Source organism: Pongo abelii, chromosome 9 (assembly GCF_028885655.2).
Source record: "Pongo abelii isolate AG06213 chromosome 9, NHGRI_mPonAbe1-v2.0_pri, whole genome shotgun sequence".
In the NCBI taxonomy this organism is placed as follows: domain Eukaryota; kingdom Metazoa; phylum Chordata; class Mammalia; order Primates; family Hominidae; genus Pongo; species Pongo abelii.
This window is the reverse complement of record NC_071994.2, coordinates 130,330,388-130,353,572: the sequence shown is the minus strand read 5'-3', so window position 1 is coordinate 130,353,572 and position 23,185 is coordinate 130,330,388. Positions and strand designations below refer to the sequence as shown.

Genomic DNA, 23,185 nt, shown 5'->3' with positions numbered 1-23,185 from the left:
GAGGGAAAGAGGAACTAAAACCTGATCCAAAATGTGAAGAATTAGAATGGAAGTAGGGGAGGGCATTTCAGGCAGAAAGAGTGGCATGAACACAGTGTGGCGATAAGAATGAGTATCACACCTCAGGGAGGCATGGGGAGGGCAGTACAGCCTAGAATGAGAGAGGCCTTGGTTATGGGGGAGCAATCAGGGCAGGCTACCAAAAGGGTCATGGAGTCACCATGCAACACAAAATTAGAAACCCTAAACCATCGGTCTCAGCACTGTGGACCTGAGACGCAGAGAGTGGGGCATGGGGTGGGGCGCCACTCACAGATTTACCACCTCAACATGCAAGTCTGTTCCCACAGCTGCAAATAGTCTATTCTAATCAACACTAGAGGGGGTTAGCTGCCAGCATGTGAACCCTCAGGTGTCTGCGGTAAGGCAGCTGCACTAGCGCCACACACTCACAGGCTGACTCATACTTGTGTCTGGTGACAGCTGGGTCTCATCTGTCCTGAGAACAACAATGAGAATCACCCAGAGAGTCTGTGCAAGAATGTCTCCTAGTCCAATTTCTGGTATGATTGTTTTCAAAGCTACAATAGAACTCTAGTCTCCCTGGATTTCTTGAGGAGAAAATAACAGTTATTTACTTATTGGGTCTATTAAAAATGCACCCATTATCTGAATGCCTCTAGGCAACCCCACAAAAATACATTTTTAAAAAGATGAGAATCCAATTAAGCAGAGATGCAGATGCTCCTGCAGCAAGTAGGCCAACGAGGCTGTTCCTGAAGGGTGGATGAGAGCCCGGGAGCAGGATACCCTTGCCCGCCAGTCAGTGCACCCAGGTTCCTCTAAGCCAGAAGGGGAGGAGCTGCAGAGATGCAACCGTCCACCCTGTGGTTTCCCATTCTCCTGCTCTGTTTCTTGCCAGGCTTGGACTTCTACAATAGCACTCAGACTGAGCTTAGTGTCTGTGATGAGGTCAGGAAGGAATGCAAGGTAGCTAAGGTAGAAACACCTAGGTGGGAGGTTTGGAAAATGCTGTTAATTAGCTGCCTTGTATGTCATTTTGGCTTCTTGCTCAGCCACAATCTGAAATAGTTTTACAGTAGGCAGTACTGTTCCTACAGAAATCTTGTGAGATAGTTAATGATCTTGCCAAAACTCGCATCTGATTATGTCACTCCCTACTGAGACTCTTCCCAGGTTCCCGATGCTTTAGGATCCAGATCCCTCCCTCACATGGTATGTGTTGCACTTTGTGGTCAGACTCCAGGCTAACTCTCCTCACACACCCACCCCAACCCTACTCTAGTCACACACAACTATCTGTAGGTCTTCAATCTGTTTCAAACTAGTCTACACCTCTAGGTCTTTAAAAGCTATCTTATCTCTATATTATCAGTATCATACCTTCTGCAACTGGACACTTTTTCCTCACCCTTCAGGTCAGCAGAGGTGCCATCTACTCCTGGAAGACTTCCTGGCCTTCATTTCTGGAACAAGTGCTCCAAGTCCCGGAGAATCTGAGCACACTGTATTGTAACCTCTTGCTGACATGTCTGTCTCTCTGGTCAGAACATCAATTAGTCAAACAGAAGGTCTTGTCATTTGGCTCAATATTCTCTGTGCCTAGTGGAGAGCATCAAAGCTAAAACAAAGTCTTCCTCTAAGACCTAGTACTGAACCTTGAGTTCTTGAAACGTCAGACTCTCCTCTCCTGTAAAATAGACATTATAATATTAGCTGCTGCCTCATTTAAAAAACCGTGAAGATGTAGTGAGACATTAAATAGAGACAACAAACCTCAGCATCTTGTGCCTGGTACATGACCATTGTCGACAAGACAGAGGGAGCAGGTACATAGCATATGTCATTCACTTTTTCCAAAGAAGAGACTGAGCTCAGAAAAGCGAACTTACTTGCCTGGAGTTGCACAGTAGATAGGAAAATGGCAGACCTAGAATACAAACCTTGCCTGAGCTGGCTTCAAAACCCTTCTCATTTTCTGTGCCATTCACAAGCTCTGCAGACCAGAGATACAACTCACTAGCTGATCTCTGCTCAAATGGCAAACCTAGGGCAAAGTCACCCCCTCTACAGGAAAACTCAGATTTTTAGGTTCTGCTGGCTGAAGAATTCAGAAAACTTTCTTCGTCTTGTTTCTCTATGGCAGTGATCCCAAAAACATTTGTTTATTTCTGTAGACATAGTTGTTTACATCTGGGAAATAATTTTGTTTACTGGAATAAGCAATGGACTGGGAGTTAGCTACTACTCAATAAAATGCCATTATTTAATCAATTTTTCCCCAACCCTTCCTTTTCCCCACTATAAAATAAAGACTTTGGAATGAATCACCTCTATGGTCCCATCCATCTCTAAACATCTGTGTTACCTATGTGAAATAAGACAGCTAATGCATCCCAAAACCAAATTGGTCTTGAATTGCCCATTCTACCAAATAACACACATTTCTGCTTCCCTCCTTGAGTTTCAATTATCAGCACCTATGAGTTTGTTGCTGCTCTCCACCAAGGTGAGGTCACCGTGGTGAGATCAGCTAGGGAGAAAATATTCATGTCAAATACAGATGGGTCAAACCTCCCTAATCTCCACAGTCTCCTGGAGAGAGAGAAGCAGGTGCAGGACGTGGAAGCTACACTTTTCCCCAGCACCCCTCAGAGGCCAGCTCTTCTCTGCTCCTCAGGTCCAGTGAGGGGATTATCCTGGAAAAGGAAAGACTTAGGAGAACTGACACCTCCCATCAGCTACACTGCACAACATTGATTCGACTGTGGGCCCAGCAATTGCTACTAAGAGACCATTCTCCATGGGGATAGCAGCTGTGTTTGCACTAACTGTCTAGGGTGACCTGCCCTCCCCAGGGGCTCCCGCACACACTCAACCCCACAGTCCTGCTCAGAGAGGGCTTAACTTTCAAGGAAAGCAGCATGTTTACCACCGATGTGATCATGCATAGGGAGCCTGAGACCTGTATCACCAGTGTGATCATTCACAGAGGGACTGGCATTGCTGCAGCTGTGAATATCATTGTCATAAGCTTGTCTCTGTCTGGACTAGACCATGGAGAGTCGTCAGATAACCCTCCTTACTTGTTGTTAGAGTCAGGGAGCTACCACTGAGATCTCACATCTACCCTAGGCTGCCCTTTATTTACTGAAGAGAAAGCCCCTGTTTGCTGGCACCATCATTGTGACTCGGCTCTGATGATGCTCAGATTGCTCTGTCTACCACCACATCATCAGCATTTCTTCTATTCACACTAGTCCCATCCAACTGGATAGGTTTGTAGTGGAGATTAAATAAATTAATACCTGCAAAGCCCCTACAACAGTGTCTGGTACATAGTAAGTGGTATAAAAGTATTAGTTGTTATTTTTTATTTATTCACTGCAATGAATATGTAGGAAGCACTTACAAAGTGTTGGGAAGTGTACCAGGCATTGAAGATATAACAGTGGACAATGGCGGCCTGCTTCCTCCTAGCCCTCAAGGAGCTTAGATTCTATGGGCAGAATCTATGAGCATCCACAGAGACTTTCCCCAGAGGATAAAAACCTGCCCTGTGAAGTGAGAAGAGCAGTCATTCAATTTTCTGCTTCCCGAGGTGAGAGGTGAGCTCAAACTGACGTGCTGCTTGAGAGGCAGGGGAGGGGACCCACCCTCTGAGCCTCCCTTTGAGCTTAGCAAGGCAACCAGACATCAAAGCTGGTCCCTTAGACTAAAAGCCTATCCCATGTTGTTTCAACCTCATGTTTATCTACTGAAAAACCAATTTTCAGAAGACCTCCAGATTTTGTCTCCTAGCAGAGCCTTTCCAGTTAGAATTAATCCCCAAAAACAACCCTTTCAGCAAAATTCTCTGTGAGAGTTAGTATTGTCAACTTTATTGGATTGAAGGATGCAAAGTGTTGTTTCTGGGTGTTTCTGGGTGTTGCCAGAGGAGATTAACATTTGAGTCAGTGGACTGGAAGAGACAGACCCACCCTCAATGTGGGTGGGCACCATCCAATCAGCTGCCAGCGTGGCTAGAAAAAGCAAGCAGAAGAAGGTGGAAGGGGCAGACTTGCAGAGTCTTCCAGCCTTCATCTTTCTCTTGTGCTGGATGTCAAACATCAGACTGCAAGTTCTTTGGCTTTTGGACTCATGGATTTATACCAGTGGCTTGCCAGGTGCTCTCAGAACCCAGCAGGTGGAGGTTGCAGTGAGCTGAGATTGTGCCACTGCACTCCAGCCTGGGCGACAGAGTGAGACTCTGTCTCAAAAAAAAAAAAAAAAAAAAAAGAGTGTACACCTCTCCCCACTCTGGTTTGGCCAGAGACTGAAGGCTACACTGTCAGCGTCCCTGCTTTTGAGGTTTTGGGACTTGGACAGGCTTCTAAACCAATACTGGTTTCCTTGCTCCTCAGCTTGCAGACAGCCTATCGTGGGACTTCACATTGTGATCGTGTGAGTCAATTTTTCTTAATGAATTCTCTTTCATATATACATATATCCTGTTAGTTCTGTCCCTCTGGAGAACCTTAATACATTGTCCTTTGTCTATAAAAAAAAATTGAGAAAATGATCCCATGGCCACTCTCAATCACCCCATTTTTGGTACCCCATAAAATCTTATTATTAGGTGATGACTTGATGTTAAAAGGTCAGTCTCTCCACTGCAGCTAAAGCATTTCACCCTGGTCTTCTTTTCATCAGACATGGAGAATAGCCACTCAACACGCTCCAGTGAGTACCCCTGGGAGGAGTGCCCAGACCTCTGAAATGCCAAGCATATATCGCCTCAAGAAAGTCTGGATTCCTCTTAGGAATTGATTTTAATTGATTCATCATTCAACAAATATTGAGTACATAGTATATGCTAGGCAGTAGGGGGTGAAAAAAAAATAAACATTTCTTCATTCAAGTAGCTCACATTCCTGAAGGGGAGACAATGTAGACAACTTACAATACAGTTGAATGAGTTTGATAATAGAAATATGCATCTAGTGGCTCCTTGTTGCAGGGTAATTTGTTAAAAATGTTATCCCATTGTTGACAGGCTTTTCATCCTCAACTACTGCTGCTGCCCATCTTCTCTGGCAATTCCCTGGATATGCCATGTTGATTAGTTTCTTCACCTGCCATGTCCTTCACCACTGCTCCTTGTCCATATAGCAAACTCCTATTCATCCTTTAAAACCCTTTTCAGACTATTCCAACTTTTTTTTTTGAAATGGATTTTGGCTCTGTTGCCCAAGCTGAACTGCAGTGGCATGATCTTGGCTCTCTGCAACCTCTGCCTCCCAGGTTCAAGTGATTCTCCTGCCTCAGGTTCCCAAATAGCTGGGACTACAGGCGCACACCACCACGCTCAGATAATTTTTTTGTATTTTTTAGTAGAGACAGGGTTTCATCATTTTGGCCAGGATGGTTTTGATCTCTTGACCTTGTGATCTGCCCACCTCGGCCTCCCAAAGTCCTGAGATTACAGGTGTGAGCCACCACGCCCAGCCGACTATTCCAACCATTTTAAGCATTCCCTTTTCTATACTATTGCTTTACTTTTCCATATTTCTATTTTCACACATGATGTCCTATAAGCTAATGAATTATTTGTGTATTCACATTCTTTACCACACCATATGTTTCTTTAGGGCCTAATACAGTACCTAACCTATAACAGATATTCTTAAATGTTCATTTGATGTGTATAAGATACAATAGTAACACTTCTATGACCACCACCAATAACTACTATTTTTGGAATTTTTATTAGCCAGGCATTATGATAAGTGGTTCATGTGTATTTCTTCAGTTTTTCCTCAAAACAACTTTGAAGTATCATAGATGTCATCTCTAGTCAGTTATCTTTCACAAATAATGTATTGTACAAATTATTACTCTCCTCCACTTCTCTCTCTGTCTCTCTCTCGTACACATACATGCAATCTTATAAGCCATCTCAGAACCTCATCTACTATTTTTAGGAGTTCATAATCTGACTTAGCTATCTCACTTCTGTATTCCCACCGTACCCTGCATATGTCCATGTAAGTGCATCTTAGTCTAGTATAACTATTGATTTGGTTGTTTGCTTCCTTCTTTAGAATGTAAGTTCCTTGAAGTCAGGCATGGCCCCTTCCCTTTTTTATCCCAAATGACTATCATGGTGCCTATAATATAAAAAGTGTTGAATAAATATGTATGGTAAAAGGAAAGAAGAAAGGAAGAGAGGAAATAAGGGAGAAAGAGCAATATTTTCCATGGACCAGCTGAGTTGGTTCATGGAAAACAGTCAAGCAAAGGAAAAACAGCAAGATCAGGGGGTGTATTGGTATCTTTAATCTATACGTAGCTTCTAAAAGATCTGGACATTTATAACTAGTGAGTTATCAATCACTTGCTATATGACAATCATCCTCATTTTATAGAGAAAAAACTAGGGAATTTTGGTGAAACAAATAACCTTCATATTCTCAGCTGACTTTAGACAAAGAACTCTTTTACTTCTATCCTATTGCTTTAACTCTTGGATCCAACACTACTCACTGACAGCCCCGTTGGTCTCTTGCGTGCTTTATTTCTCCAAGCAAAAGTGGGCAGGACCAGTGGAAATTGTGTATGTATCTATTTGTTTAATAACATTTCTAACTACCAATTCTGTTCCAGGTCCTCTACCAGGCACTGGGGACACAGGGTGCAATCCTGTAAGAGCTTTTCAGAAAGGCAATTGTACACCATTTTCGTGCAGCCTACGATTGAGACCATCCAAAGTTATCACATCAATGGTGGAAACACCTATGTGCTCAGGTAGACAATACAGCTTTTAAACCTACTTAAGAGCAAGGAAAGAGAAAGAATGAACACCTGACATTGAATTGGCCTGGGATTTTCGCCTATGATTTGGAGTGACTTTGGGGGTAACAAGTTAGGCATAGACAAATAAATGTAACATGTCCACATGATTTTTCCCACATATATTAAGCTATCATTTTATCTATGATAAATGCATTTCCAGAGAAAATCTCCAGATTTATTAGAAGTCACTTACAAAAACCAGGCAACTTGCAGTTCCTGCTACCCATATTTTGTTATCTGACTTGTAGCCAACCTCCTGCACATCCCAAAACTCATCATTTCCCTAAGACACAGAGGGAGGGGTGGGTTGAACTCATAGCTCCCCATGGAGGAGAATACTCAGAGTGGGCCCACAGTCCTCCCTGGATCTCTTTCTCCATCTTTTCCACTAATAGGTACAATGCAATAGGTGCATCACCCTCCTCCCAGTTCCCAACTTCCACGCGAGGCCATTTCTCAAGGTTGGTCTAGTCCCGAAAGAGCCACTCACTAACTCTCAGCTGGTTAGTTTTATAGGATCAGCCATATTCCTACCTAACCTGAGGAGAAGGAAATCCAGCTCCTTTGGGGTTAGAAGCAAGCACTTTCCACCCCTCACCCCGCCGCCCCATCTAGAGGCACTGCTTCTCTTATCCTTCACCCTGCGACCTCTCAGACACCTGTGGGAAGGCCCCAAGCAAGTATCAAGGGGTCACCCAGTACCTGATACCCAAAGCGCTCCCCACCCACCTGGGCTCCTCAGACAGCAGGAAGGGGATTATAACCTGTAATTTCTCATCTCGGTTAGCAGGTGACAGGCTCCCATAACATGGCATCCATATGGCGTCACCCCTTCTGTTGAGCACAATTTTAGGGCAAGATTCATACCGCTTCTCTCTGTGCTCAAAATAGATGCCCAAAATTGGGATAGAATTTACATAAGTTGGCTGAAGAGACTGTGTTCAATTAAAAAGCTTTTGTTGCCAAGGAATTTTTTTAGTTGATACATATGCTCCTTTATTGCAGTCCTTTGGGGGGAAAGATTTCAGCACTCTCTCTTCTCTCTCTCCGTCTTCCTCCTGCTCTGCCTCCCCCACTTAGTAAATAAGGAGGGGGGTGGATATCTCCCCGGAAGCCTGAGTGAGCAGCAAATGAAGAAACCACCCATATGTAAATAACAGGAACCCTGACCCATGAGAAATAGAAGCCAGTGATGCCCTCTTGCCTAGCCTGGGGCAACGCAAGCCAAAAAGCTCTTCTCTGTGTGTATTCTGGCCTCTGCCCCAGAAAGAATGGGTCCTCCCACTTGCAATCACCATAAATCCAATGGGATGTGTTTTCCGCGGCATTAACACTGAAGTATGCGTTTAAAAATATTAGCGTGTTTTTTCAATCATGAAATGATACTGTTCTTGTGCAAAAATTTGGGAAACAGAAAAGTATAAAGGCAGAAAAAATTCACTGGCAATTTTACCATTCAGAGAACTCTTAACACCGCAGAGTATTTCCTTCCAGCCTTTAGTGAAACTGTGTATATTCACACAAATCTGGGATCGTCAAATATAAATACTTTTGCATCTTGGCATTTTTGTGGAACATCGTATCATAATTTCCTGAGCATTTTTCTATATCAAGTACGTTTTAGGAACAGCACTTTTAATAGCAAAAAACTATAAGGTATTTAACCATTTCTCTATTTGGGATATTTATGTTATTTCCAATATTTTGTTGCTATTTTATTTAAATATCGCTGCATTTAACAGCCTGGACTCTGGGTATGCATCTGGGGTTACTTCTTTAAGATAAGTTTGCATGGGTTATGATATTCCATAGAGAAGACGAGGTGCCCTGAGCTTTTTACATACTGCAGGATTGGTTCATCTTATGATTAATGTGTGCATTTTTTACAATGCCTGTTTAGCATCAGAAATGATATCAGTGTTAAAGAAAGTAGTTTGGTTGCGGAATATTTTCCCATGAAAAGCTAAATAACCCTAGGTCAGATATCTGTTGTTCTTGCCTGCTCAGCATCCATTCCCCTCATTTCTGTTTAAGAGTGTACATTTCGTCAGGGCGCGGTGGCTCACACCTGTAATTCCAGCACTTTGGGAGGCCAAGGCGGGTGGATCACGAGGTCAGGAGTTTGAGACCAGCCTGACCAACTTGGTGAAACCCCATCTCTACTAAAAATACAAAATTAGCCAGGCGTGGTGGCACGCACCTGTAATCCCAGCTACTCAGGAAGCTGAGTCAGGAGAATCGCTTGAACTTGGGAGGTGGAAGTTGCAGTGAGCTGAGATTGTGCCACTGCACTCCAGCCTGGGCAACAGAGTGAGACTCTGTGTCAAAAAAAAAAAAAAAAAAAAAAACAGAGTGTACATCTCTCCCCACTCTGCATTCTTGCGGTTCCAGTGGAGCCTAATGAGCCCTCACCTTCAGGTTTGGAAGTAGCTAATCAGGTCACAGCGAAGGGTGGGCATTGGAATTTTGTCAGGAATAGGACAGAGGCTCTCTCTTTCCTCTGAGATTATTAATCAGGTGGAACATAAGCCCAGCAATGCTAGGAACCATCTCTGCCCCCACATGTAAAGAGTCTACTCAAGAACCAAACCAACCTCGACAAAAACAGAGCTAACAAATGGAGATAAACAGATTCCTCACAACATTTATAAACTCTGATCTACCTGTGCCTAAAGCTAGCAAAACTACCCCCAGAGATTTTGCAGTTACGTGAGCCATGAAATCTCTGTGATTACTTGAAATGATTTGAACTTGATTTCCATTTGGTACAATCGAAAATGTCCAGCTAACACAGGCAAGCTTCAAGGATCAGAGGTGTGGGCTCGTCATACCTGTACCATCTGCAAATAGGCTACAGACAAACTATGTGATCATCTAACACCTGCTGTGAGTGGGGTTCTGTGCTAAAATCTGCGGGTGAAACTTCAGTAATTCCAGCTCCAGTCTTCTAGAAGTGTAAAGTCTGGCAAGGTGACAGGGAAAGAACACAGAAAACAAGCTAGTGCAGAACATGGGACCGTGAGGGAGGAACCACTGGATGTTTCTTAGGATAGGCAAGTCCTGTTGTACTGAAAAATCATTTTGTTATGGTGGGATTTAATCTAAGCCTTGATATGTTGGTGGAGTTTTCATGAATGAAGGTAGCGAATGAAGGAATAGCATGCCAACTAAACAAAGCAGGAGCAAAAAGGCAGAAGCTGGAAAGTACTACTGGTAAGGTAACACTGAGTGTGGAACTCAAACGGGACCTTTGTCTCTCCCTTGCAAAATGTCGATAAGCCATTAACTAAAGAGGGAGCTAACCATTACCTGGAGTGTTATTATTATGAGATTATAACTGCCCTGAATTACATCTTTCAATGATATATTTCAATTATTTTCTCACCTACTGAACAGAAGGCTTCTTGAGATTAGGCATAGCCTTTACTCTGTACCCCCAGCTCTTGGCATATTGTCCTGTATTCTGCGGATGTTCCCAAAAGACTCGTTGACCACAAAGTAGCTTAAAGCTCATTGCAATGTTCAACTGAACACAATCAGACGTTGCAAGATAAAAACCTCACCTTGTGTCAGAACCTTCTCTTGGAAGTAGAGCAGGCAAGTGAGCACATTTGTTGTTTTCAACCACTAAATGCTCTTTGGCTCTGATAAGTGTCTTTCACTTTCCGAGATGATACTCCTGACCCACCATGCAAGACCTAATAAGCCACCTTGCTTGTAAATAAGAATGCAATACCAATGTTGCAAATTAAATTAATAACCCATGGACTTTGCTTTGTTTGTTCTTTTAGTTCTTCGAGTTAGCCACACTCTTTTCCCACTTCCTCTCATAACCTTACTAGGTGTTTCTATATAGCTATTCTAATATCTGACCAGGTGCAAAGCTGATTGGTGAGTTTTCTGGGCAGAATTTTCTGGCCCAGGGTTTCCTAGACATTCCTGATCATGAGAATCACCTGGGGAGCTTGGTAAACATGCAGATTCCTGAGTCTCACCTTTGGAAATCCTGCTTCAGTAGGCTTGGATTGGGTCTGAGAAATCAGAGTTCAAAACAAGCACCCGAAGTGACACTTTGGATAAATTTAGACAACCCGGCAACTCAACAGAGCTATGCTGGCTATAACATGCTAATTAACCACAATCATGAGCAAGTAGTTAATGTGTGTAAAAGTAGTCCCATAACATTGAAAGACAACTGTCAAGAGAATTAGATATCGTAGACTCAGATGCTGACTCTAATACTCACCGGCTGGGTGACTTTGAGCAAATTACGTAACCTCTTTGAACTTGTACTTCTGCCTTTGTCAAATGCGGAAGGCATTACTTGCCTCTTTCCCTCCAAGGACTCTAATTAGATGATGCATGTAAAAGTGCATCATCTATGGGAGGAATTGTCAGTGTGCAGTCTTGGCTGCCAGCAGAAGCCATATGATGATGTGTTTGGTGGAAGAGATGAGATAAGCCTCACCACAGTTGCCAGGGATTTGTAAATATTAGCTCCACAGAACCACTCATGGCACACTTGTCCAATTTTGTGCCAACACAACAAAGCTGGAAGGTCATCTCCATAAATAACAATTAGCATTTATTGAGCACTTACTCTACAACAGGCGTGATTCTGGATTAATTATTCAGATTCATCAATTTAATCCTCATATAAGCTCTGTGAAAAAAAGTACTACTTTTACTGCCATTTCACAATTGGAGAAACTAAGTTGTAACTTGGGTGCAGTTAAATAATCTACCTGAGGTAAAACTGAGGCATAGCTAAGTGACCTATGAGAGGTTGCACAGCTGTCAAGGAGCAAAGTGAGGCTTTGAACCCAGTCTGGCACCAGAGCCCCTATTTCAGTCCCACTAAACCAAGGTGATTTCTCAAGATGGATACTCCCCACAAGGATGGGCAGAATGTCCAAGGTCTCCAATCATCTCTTTCACTACTCCTCTAAAAAAATGCCAAAGGTGGTAATTTCCTATAGACTACCAATTCATATCCATTTGCCATCTCTGGAGTTCAGTTTTTCCCCCAAGTGTATCTTAATAGCTATTACAGAATATTGGATCTTGGGCGGGCATGGTGGCTCACACCTGTAATCCCAACACTTTGGGAGGCTGAGGCAGGTGGACGACGAGGTCAGGAGTTCAAGACCAGCCTGGCCAAGATGGTGAAAACTCATCCTACTAAAATTGCAAAAATTATCCAGGCCTGATGGCGGGTGCCTGTAATCCCAGCTACTCAGGAGGCTGAAGGAGAGACTAGCCCGGGTGACAGAGCGAGACTCCATCTCAAAAAAAAAAAACAATATTGAATCTTAATGGAATGTTAGCAAACATTTATTCTTGGTGGGTCTCAAACTACAGCCCCATATACAAGTGTTCCCCTATAAATTGGTACTGCTCTTGTTTTTAGAATAGCACCTGCCTTTCAGAAAAGCACACACTATGTACTGTGGCATTGTCTACACCTGGACATTTCACACCTGTCTGGCTCCTAAACATACTTGAATGTGCTCCTTTAATCAAGTCCCACCCCTCAAAGAGGAAACAAAGAGCCGAGACAAATGAGAAGGATTGCCCAATTTCAAAGCAAATTAACGGCTGAATCTGGAATAGATCCCAGTCTCTCAACTCTTAGATCAGTGTTCTTCCAAACCATGATGGGGGAAATCATGGCAGTTTCCTGGCCATCCCCCTAAAAAACAGGAAGCACAGCAAGAAAGTGTGATGACAGCTGGAGACAGGGGACAAGGAGCATTTCCTGGTCCCCAGTGAGTAGACTTTTGTTCATTCTGATGGACGACAGGACAGGACAGGAGCCCAGAGAGCAGCCACTTGCCCCAGACAGTGCCCAGGAATTGTAATGCTGCAGCTGGGAGTCATTATTGTCTGCCTGGAAAGTGGGAGCACTTAGGAAGGGCCCCCCACCAGCCCAAGGAGGCAGGAGAGTCGAGGCTGCCAATGCAACTGTGGCATTTTAATTGAAGCCAAGGAAGAATACAGGAGACTGGCCGCTTTCTCTTTGGCCTCACAGAGAAAGGAGCAGGGGGGAGGAGAGTGGCACAAAGCCACCTCTCCCTGGGCTGTGTTCAGGTTGCCATCTCAGAGCGGCTTGTAGCTCTGGAGAACTTTTAATAGAATTCTGCCGAATGAAATGGGCTACAGCTGTTTGCCTTGATAAATATATTTTATGCTACATGCCTCAGCCGCCATCTGTTTGCTGATATGAGCATTTCTTTGTGGCAACTAAGGAGAAGTCATCAAAAGGCATAACAGGAGACGGGTTTGGGAGCAGGTAGGGAGGGTGAGGAGGATGGGACAGGGGAATTGTCTTCAGGCCAGAAGGAGCCAGCCTGGGATAAAGAAGATGGGCGCAGGCTCAGAATAGGGAAGTGCACTGGGCAAGACAGAGTGCGATCCACCTCCCACGCACTCTCCAGTGAGCTTTCGGCATACCCTCATTGTCTTCAGTCTTTCCTCCCTCCACCGCCTGCCTTTAGCCTCTAAAAGTTAAACCAAGATGATGAAAGGAAGTATAACAGTGCCACTTCCCAGCCAGCACTGGCCCATGGCAAGCATGCCCAGTGGCCCCTGGTAAAAGCAGCTGCTCACCTAAGCCAGTTCCAGCCAACGAGGGGTCTCGGTTCCCTGCACCTAATTCCACTGTTCACTGAGCAACAGCTTCCAGCTCCTCTGCTCATGGCTGAATGCCCAACAAATATGGATGGGGCAAAAGCTAATGCCCCTTCCTGCAGGTAATGCAACCTAGTCAGGAGCCAAAGCAAATCAAGGAGAAGTTTTGAAGCTCTTCTGCCAAGCCTTGTAGCCACACAGCTACCCACCCCTGCATGGACTGGAGAGATGGTTCACATATGCTTAGAGTGGATTTGAGGTGGGAGGCGGGTGAGGGATGAAAAATTACCTATTGGGTAAAATGTACACTATTTGGGTGAGAGTTACACTAAAAGCCCATGCAATATATCCGTGCAAGGAGACTGCACTTGTAGCCATTAAATCTTTAAAAATAAAAAATAATAAAAATAAATGGAGCAAGGTATAAGACAAATCACATCATATGCTTCTGTCTCCAAAGCTGCCTAATTTTTTAAAAGGCAAATTCTGGTTACTATGAACATTAAGGGTATCCTGAAAGAAAAAACCACAGTGGCCCTTGAACAATATGGGAGTTAGGTGCATTGACTCCCTGCCCAGTCAAAAATTCACTTATAACTTGACTTTCCTAACACTTCACTGCTAATAGGATACCATTGTCTGGAAGCCTTACTAATAACATAAGCACACAACTTTGGCCTCTAAAATTAAAACCAAGATGAAGAAAAGAATTGTAACACTGCTACCTCTCAGCCAGCACTGGCCCACAGCACTGGTATACACATATTTTGTATGTTATATGTGTTATATACTGCATTCTTACAATAAAGTCAGCTAGAGAAAATACAATGTGATTAAGAAAATTTTTTGAAAACAAGAACGGCTATGAAGGAGGAAAGATGTACCCATTATGGGACTCTAAAATATTTTCATGAAAGACAGTAGATTTGCTCACTCTTGAACCATCAAATTAAGAAAACACAGGGATTACCTTAAGAGAAACCAGCATCCTTGGGGAATGGCTAAGATATTTAGATATTTCTGCTTTCTGAGCACAGAGTCTACATGAACTTGCCTTCCCTCCCCTCGCTTAGGAAAAAATGTGAGAGGCCGGTGTGACTCACGGCTGTCCTGAGTGTTTCCTATTTCTGGCATCCCATGGCATCACCTACCCATCTCTGTCTCCCACATGCCAGCCCCTCTGCTGTTCCACTCAGAGAAGCTCAGCCTGCCCGGAAATGGAGTGAGTGTGTGTGGATCCCACATAGCACCACCCAGGAGCAAACTGAACCCCCACTGTGTCTCCCTGTCCCCTTCTCCTTCCTCTGTCCCTAGCTGAGTCATGGGATTGGGGAAGCTACCACTCAGATTCCTCCTGTGAGCAGCACAGAGACAGAGCGTCCCCACAGCTGCATCTCATACCCTCCTTCCATACCCCATTGAGGCTATGAGCCTCTAAAATAGCTGGCTGTGGAGCAGGTTTTTGATGCTTGAGGTTAGAGAGAAGTTATTATTCCTGGCTGTGAAGAACAAACGGACAGCTCAGAGACATGCAAAGCAAAAGGAAAACTGGGTAGCTGAAGAGGGGGTACAAGTTTCCAAAAACACATTAGTCACAAACAAACTGGACCGCGCACCCGCTGCTCAGTGCCACCTCCTCCCGAGGACGTGGGCAGGGTGACTGCTGGTGACATGCTCTGAGAAGCTCTGACAGAAGGCACTAAATCATTGTGTACTGAGCATTGTGATTTTGGGTCCAAGAAACCAAGTGCTTTGGATGAGCTACAGAACTGCTGGCTGTTCATTGGAGCCAGAGCAAGCCTCCGGCTCCATCGAAGCACCAGCCCCTGGTATTAATAAGTGTTTCCATGGCACTTGATATTTTGCAATTATCTTTTCTAACACGTCTGCCTTAGCAGAAATAGCAGGCCAAATGCAAATTCTTCTGCCCTCCCTTCTTCCTGCCAGCTTTTGAGGAAGGCATCCTGGCTCCCCTGCACACTGTGAGAGGGGATGAATAGGGGCCACCACCGGAAGGGGCCCCAAGTCTGCAGCCTACTCCATCCCCACTCACTGGCTGGCTCCACACCCACCTCTTCTTCCACTCTTTCAAGGCCAGCTGAAGCCAAACTCCCTCAATTCATGCATCTATTTATTCATTCAGCAAATACGTGTCGAGCACTTACTGTATGCCAGGCACTGCTTCAGGCAACAAAGATACAGCAGTGAAAAAAAAAAAAATCTCTGTCCTCATGTAACTCACATTCAATTAGGAGGTAGATCATAGGCAGTTAAATATTTAATGCTATAAGTAAAAATAAATCTGGGTAAGGGGTAGAGAGGGATAATATTGTAGATCTAGAAGTCAGAGGGCTTGAGATCTGAGCAGAAATCTGAATAAAATGAGGGAGCAAGATAGGCAGGAGACCAGGGCCTCTTTGCGTAAAGACCCTGAGGTGGGAGCACAGCAGGTGTGGAGAAACAGCAAGGAGGCCAGCTGGGCTGGACTGGAGCCCTTGCGGGGAATGTGTTGTCATGGTAATAGATGTGGCCAAAGAGGGAGCAGGGACTCTGACCAGAAGCCCTTTCTTCTCTAGCCATGATTGGACGCCCTTCTTTGAACTCCCGTATTAGCCCTGCCCCAAGTGGTTCATTTGGACCTTGTCTGACACCTGCTTCATCATTTCATACACTTGTACTTTCTTTATCCAAAGCAGTTGAAGTTTCCCCAGATTTCCTAACAGATCTTTTTCAAGCCCCATGGTCATCCCAACCCTCCCTCCTTTCTAACTTCCCAAGCTTCTTTCCATTGTCCAGATGTTACGGACAAAGCACACCTCCTGAGTTCTATGGTTCCTTGAACCCACCCAAGCGCTTAGCAGCACTCATACTTTCAGCTTTCATTTTAATCAGACAGTAGTTCCACTGTTCAAATTAATCTTAAACAGCAATCTGTCTTTTGAGAAGGCATTTATTTACTCAGCAGTCATTAATTTATGCATTTAATTTTAAATATTTCTAAATTTACTTTGTGATTAAAAAAAGAAGCATCTGGAAACTATGCTATATGCTGAGGATAAAGGGATGAACAAGATAGCAGCAAGTCTAGTGGACAGATAAATGAGAATTAGAGAAGCAAATGCTAAACAAAAAAACAAATGAAGTGCCATGAGGCCACAGAGGACAAGGCGATTCATAATTGATTATTTTTGGAGAAGACAAGGGAAGTTTTACAGTGGAGACTGACATTATAGGTAGGGATTCAAATATGTGTAGGCTCTTTCCCAAAGCCGCCCTCCTACTAAAGCAAAGTATCTCTCCTCTTAGTACTCCTTCCAGACAAGGGAGTGCAAGACATTAGAACAGGAGTCCTCAACAGGTAGTGATTGTGTCCCCAGGGGCATTTGGCAATGTCTGGAGACATTTTTTGGTTGTCATGACTGTGGGCAGGAGAGTGCTACTGGCTTCTAGTGGGTAGAGGTCAGAGATGTTGGTAAACATCCTATAATGCACAGAACAGCTCCCCAACAATGACCTGGGCCCAAAGGTCAGCAGTAGTGCCAAGAATGAAAGACCCCATGTTAGAAGTAAAGGGAGCAACAGGAACAGAGGCATCAGGCTGCAGAACTGGACTGGCAGGCCTAGGGAACAGTAGAAGTTCAGGTGTGAAGCAGAACTATAGAGTAAACGAACAACGTGGTAGGAGATGAGGCTGGAAATATAGGTATGAGCCAGAGAGAGAACAGTCTCATTCACCAAGCTGTGACGTTTTATTCCATAGGCAATAAGGAGCCAACTAAAGAGAAGGCTAAAGTAGGTGAGAACAACAGCTGGCAATTACTGAGCCTCTACTCTGGGTCAAGAGCTTTATTACATTACTTACTCCTAACAAGAGAGGGACATGCACAGGGTAGTTATTATTATTCCTACTTTACAAATCAGGAAATAGAGAAACCAAAGCCCATAAAAGGGGAGTTGCCTGCCCAAGGTCAGCCTCAGGTTTGGTTACAACAAAGAACCCAGATTCTGGCCAAGATCTATCTAGCTCCTGGGCCACTAGCCTTACTGAGCAAAATAGCCTCCACCAGTCTGGCCTCTGCTGGGGCTGTGAATCCACACTGGCTTTCACAGAGAGCCATCCCCTCATCCCCAGCGAACTGTAGCCACAGTGTTTTGTACATGGAGGTGCTGAACAAGACCCTTCTGAAGGAAGGGAACGCTGGATAACACATAAATCCATTTGGAATCAACGACGTTCATTGATTCCGTTCTTCTACCAATTGACATATTCTGGGCCTCAGCAAACATGTTTTAATTACCTCTAGAGACAAATTGAGCATTTGCTGGCCTTTTCTCTTTTTTTTCTTTCCTTTTCTTTCTCTTTCTTTTCTTTTTGTTTCTTTCTTTACTTTTTTTCTTCTTTTCTTCCTTCATTCCTTCCTTCCTCTTTCTTTTTTCTTCCTTTATTTTCCTTTCCTTCTTCCTTTTTTTTTAGGTGTGGTTGGCAAACTGTGATGTATTCACCAAAATTAATTTCCTTTTCCTCCTGAGCACATACCCAAACTACACTTCCCAGCGCCCTCTGTGGCCATGTGACTGAATTCTAGCCAATGAAATCTCAGTGAATGCTGACTGTGCCTCCTCAGGGCATGGCCCATAAAACCACTCATGTACTAGTCCTGCTCACTTTCCCCAGCTGCTGCCACACAGAAGATGTGAAGAGCATATGGTTCAGTAGAGACGCAGACAGAAGGACCATGTGTCGCTGGGTCCCAGGGAGGCTGCCGGCCAACCAGTTATGTATGCATTTGTCTCAACATGAATAACAAACTTTTGTTGGGTTAAGCTACTAAGATTTGGAAGTTGTTTGTTACAGCAGATAAATTTACTTTCCCTACCTAATACAGGCAGCATGGGCGAGAGATATAGCACTTAGAATGGAGTTCCTTGCATGCACAGAAAATTCAAACAAGTGGCTTCTTACACTGAAGTCCAGTCATAGGCAGATACAACAGTCTTCAGGTACCAATGTCCTCCTAAATGTCTGCTTTAATACCTCTAGGATGTGATTCTGTCATCGAATTTGCCTCAAGATCCAAACAGATGTCCACATATTAGGCAGAAAGAAGGAGGAAGAGAAAAATCATCTCCCAGCTGAGTCAGCTTCATTGAAGAGCTTGCCTGAAAGCCCCACCTGATGACTTCTGCTTACCTCTGGTGGATGGGCCAGGCGCACTTGCAAGGGAGGCAAACAAGGTGCATCATTTTCCTTGATATCTTGTTTCCCAGGGGGAAGAAGTCAACATTCAGTTAGGAAGAAAATGGAGACTGGATATTGGGTGGGAAACTAGGAGTCTTTGTTAAAAGAAGGGAGGGAATAATGGTTTAGGCTGAGAAGATACTGCCCAGACTGGTGATGTAATTCTCCGCTCCCCTCTTAAGTGCTGGCCTGTTTCTGGCTTCAGCAGCCTATGGATGGGGAAAAGGCGTGGGTCTCTAAAATGGCTCTGCCCTGGAAGGAGGGGCTAGAGATCTGAAGTGCCTGCCACCCCATCCTCTCTTGCTTGATTGCCTCTAAGACAGGATGCATCCTACTTATCTCTTGCACTCAGCACAAGCTCTCTGCACATTCGCTCTCGCATCTCTTTCCCAAAGCTGCCATCCTACTAAAGCAAAGCATCTCTCCTCTTAGTACTCCTTCCAGCACATCTCCCACAAAGGGGAAGCAGCCGGGAAGGCTCCTGGGAAGGAGCTGCGTTGGCGCTCCTGATCACTGGCTGCTTTCACTCCTTCACACTTAACACCATAAAAACACACATCTCCTGCCACGAGACTGAGCCAATTTCCAAGTCATATGTGGAGTTATTGCTGCTCTCTCTGCCTCTCCTGCTTGATGTTGCTAAATGCTGTTCCCTGTGGCACTCAGCACAGACCTGCAGGGAGAAAATAACACAGAATTAACCTGAACATAGATGTGGGGGTGCAAGAAAACCAGATTTACCAAAATGAAAATAATAAAGGGCCAGTAATCACTCCCTTAATGTTAGCTCTTTGGGGTGCCACATGGGGGAAAAACTGTGCTGTATTTTCCATTTATAATCAAATGCACTCAATTAGTCCCTCTTCTTCCCACCTGCACGCCCAGGCAGTAATGGCAAAGAGGGAAGCTGAAGAAATGGAAATCAGCCTGCCCTGGCATCTGTCCCCCAGGTAAACAAGCATAGAAGGAGAAGGACCATCTAACTGAACAATGCACTGGTCATGAGCCAAGGCTGGATCCAATAGCTTATGCCCTGGGCACTCGTATGCTGAGATTTCAGGCATAGACTTTACATAGTTTGGCATAATTCAAGATTTGACAGCAGGTTGAACTGCCTCTGTTTGTCTTCTCCTATTTCTATTTCATCGTTTCTGATTTCCTTTTATCCCTCTGCTATGAGAACCATCAAGGATACTTTGGTAATCTACGGCAGCACTTCCAAATTTTTAATGTGCTTACACACTACTTGGAGATCTTGTTAAAATGAAATTCTGATTCATTAGGTCTGAGGTGGGTCTGAGATTCTGAATTCTAACAAGCTCCCGGGTAATGCCAATGCTGCTAGTTCATGGAGCATACCTTCACCTTGATGTTCTCGGCAAATAAACTTGTATGGGGTTAAGCAAATGAGATTTGGAGATATGTTTGTTAGAACAGGATCTAGAAGGGAACCAGGACCTTGGATGGAAGACTTGTGCCTTTTAGAATGCTGATTCCTGCACCTCAAAAGTTCATGTGTCTTAAGACTTGGAGGTATATTTAAATCCAGAGCACTCTGACAAATGACTCAGCCATGCAACGTCAAGATGTCTATGAGAATAGACTTGTTTCCAAGAAGCATCATTGATTTTACACAGGCTATAAACAGGTGATCCTTCACTGGATGGTAAACCTGTGGAGAGTTCTGCCTGCAAGTGGCATCCCAAGCAGAGGGGCCAAAAAACCTTATGCTTCATTCCCTCTTTGATATCATCAAATGGCTTTGTCAACAGCATCCCAAAGACTGATGACCCGCTAGGCACAGTGGCGCACGCCTGTAATCCCAGCACTTTGGGTGGGTGGGGTGGGAGGATCTCTTGAAGTCAGGAGTTTGAAGCCAGCCTTAGCAACAAAGTAAGACCCTGTCTCTTGAAAAAAAGAAAAAACAATGAGGACCTTGGGGAAACTAAGGCGGAACACAATGTGCCCAACAAAGCACAAAAATCTGAAGGCCTTTTCCATGTAAGCTAGCCTCACAAGGATCACCCGGTAATGTTAGGAATGATAGAGCCCAGCCCAGTACTACCCTTCTAAGTACCCACAACCACCTTCCAAGCACACGTCAGCCATCATGTGAAACGGCCTGTCGAGTCTGGAGCTTCTTTAAGGACAATATCCAGAGCTGCTCACTCCTCCCAGTTTTTTGCTCCTCACATAACCTTCTCCCCCTTCTCCTAGCCACTGCACTCACACTTTCTCTCCCAGATCTTCCCAGTTGTTCTTTGGTTTGTCTTTGCTTCACTCTTGGGATATGACACAGTCTACTGCCTTCCCAATGACAAAACCCTGTAACTTCAGTTTCTCTTGTCTCTATGTCAGTCTTTGGAGTAAGAATTACATCTTTCAGCCACCTCAGGGAAGACTCTTCCCACACCAGACTCTCTCCAGGTTATATCATCCGCTGCATGGTTTCAGTGATCATCTGTGTGCTGAGATATCCCCAGTCTACATCTCCAGACCAAACTTGTCTTCAGTGTTCCAGACTCAAGTATCCACAGGCACATCAAATTCGACATGTTCTCAGCTGCACCCATCAGCAAGCCTGAAAGAACAAAGAGAAGAGAGGAAAGCAAGAAAGAAAGAAAGAACTCTCTTTTTCATCCCTCACTTTGTGAAATGACTCAGTGGCCCACGCAGCTGCTCTGCCAGACCCCTGGGAACCATTGGCACTAGTCCCTCCCTCATCCTCTGCCAGTCAACCCACTTGTAAGTCCTGTGACTTCCATCTTCTAAATTGCTGAGAATCTGCCATGTTTTTGACTACTTTGGGGTCTTCACACAATGCTTCCGCCATTACCCCTGCTTGAGTACTTTTCCTCCTCTTTTTAAACGGTTTACTATTAACCTGCAGGGCTGTGTTCCAACTTTCCCTGACTCTGCTACAATGCATTATTTATCATTATTATTATTATTATTATTTTATTATTACTGAGTGAGTAACATGACAATGTGATAAATGAATGCTAAGTGAGTTGGAAAAAGCCATTAGGAAGTTAGACATTTTTAACAGGAGATACATTGCCCTTGGCATTCATGTCATTTAAGCAACACTGCAGGGGACATGGATATTTTCCCCAGGAGTATGATTCCCAATTATTCCAAGAAAGAAGAACTGCCCCCATGACTCAGCACAGAAAGCAAACTCTGTCCACTGGTGATGCCTTTTTCTCTCCAGAGATCAGGTCCCTGTAGGTGAAAGTTTACCACACAAATTCCCCTCTGACTTATTTCTGGTCAGCAGGGAGCTAGGAGAGATGAGCGATTGTTTAGAAGAGGTTAATGAGCCCATGTGCTGGCTGTTTCAGACCATTGTTTCTCACCCTTTCTTTGTGCCTCTCATCCTTCTGCCTGGGAACACTTCTCATGTAAATCTTTCTAGTCCATGAAATGCAGCCCAGTTTTCCATGGCGCCTTATACTGTCTGCCTGAAAATGCTTTATAGAAGCTAATAAACAAGGCAGACAGGTTGCATGATGTTGCGTAGATTCTCAAAACTTGATTCCCAAGTGCTGAGTCTAATACTTACTCATGACATGAAGGTGGGCGAGTTCCTTAACATCCTCAAGACTCAGTGCCTTCATTTATAAATCTGATCCCTGTCCATCCCAGTTATGCTAATCATCAGAAGTCATACTGACATTTTTTAAACTCTAAGCCATGCTGCAAAAATAAACGTTACTACTACTGATGATAATTACAAGTTATAAATAAGTTTTTGGGGGGAGCTGGTTACAAATTGCTCCAAAATTATTAAACATGATCAGAGAAAAGAAATGAAGCAGAGGGAAGATGACAATGAGTCATAAGAAGAAGAGAACAAAGGTACCAACATGAGAGAGTTTGGTGGTGGGAAGGGGTGGGGGTGTCAAGAGGTGGGGGTAGAGAAGCAAGCAGTGTCACTTCATGCAGACCCTTGGAGACCATGTGAGGGAGTTTGGATATTTTTCTAAAGATCATGGGAGAAATCAAAGTGTTTTAAGAAAAGGAGCATCTGGATAATTTTTCTTTTTTACTTAAGAAAGTCACTTATGCTGGGCGCGGGTGGCTTACGCCTGTAATCCCAGCACTTTGGGAGGCAGAGGCAGGTGGATCACGAGGTCAGGAGTTTGAGACCAGCTTGACCAACATGATGAAACCCCGTCTCTACTAAAAATACAAAAATTAGCCAGGCGTGGTGGCGCGTGCCTTGAATCCCAGCTACTTGGAGACAGAGGCAGGAGAATTGCTTGAACTGGGGAGGTGGAGGTTGCAGTGAGCTGAGATCGCGCCACTGCACTCCCTCCTGGGCAACAGAGTGAGACTCCGTCTCAAAAAAAAAGAAAGTCATTTACACTGCAATATGAAGATTAGACCCGAGTGAGGTGAGACCAGAAGCAGAGAAACCAGTGTAGGACTCTAGCAGTGACTCAAGTGAGAGATGGC

The 23,185-nt window shown here is 44.3% G+C and overlaps 3 long non-coding RNA genes across 6 annotated transcripts in view; 1 reads left to right on the top strand and 2 right to left on the bottom strand.

Annotated features, from left to right (window-relative positions):
- LOC129048829 (uncharacterized) overlaps window positions 1-2,403 on the bottom strand; it is a 43,013-nt gene extending 40,610 nt beyond the window's left edge. For both annotated transcript variants that reach the window (XR_008511510.1, XR_008511512.1), the window contains exons 1-2: window positions 1,798-2,403; window positions 1,405-1,711 (exon numbers count right to left, since the gene is read on the bottom strand). This is a non-coding gene — a long non-coding RNA (uncharacterized LOC129048829). The remainder of the gene's footprint in view (window positions 1-1,404; window positions 1,712-1,797) is intronic.
- Window positions 2,404-3,252: 849 nt separating this feature from the next.
- LOC129048828 (uncharacterized) lies at window positions 3,253-21,219 on the top strand. Of its 3 annotated transcripts, XR_008511508.1 has the most exons (6): window positions 3,253-3,629; window positions 4,425-4,464; window positions 6,667-6,807; window positions 18,527-18,720; window positions 19,610-19,674; window positions 21,083-21,219. It is a non-coding gene; the product is annotated as an uncharacterized LOC129048828 (long non-coding RNA). The 3 variants fall into 3 exon arrangements; XR_008511507.1 differs by lacking the exon at window positions 4,425-4,464 and having other exon boundaries at window positions 3,253-3,622; XR_008511506.1 differs by lacking the exon at window positions 4,425-4,464 and having other exon boundaries at window positions 3,271-3,629.
- Window positions 17,317-23,185, bottom strand: part of LOC129048827 (uncharacterized) — a 35,678-nt gene continuing 29,809 nt past the window's right edge. The window contains exons 3-4 of the long non-coding RNA XR_008511505.1: window positions 20,955-21,305; window positions 17,317-19,397 (exon numbers count right to left, since the gene is read on the bottom strand). This is a non-coding gene — a long non-coding RNA (uncharacterized LOC129048827). The remainder of the gene's footprint in view (window positions 19,398-20,954; window positions 21,306-23,185) is intronic.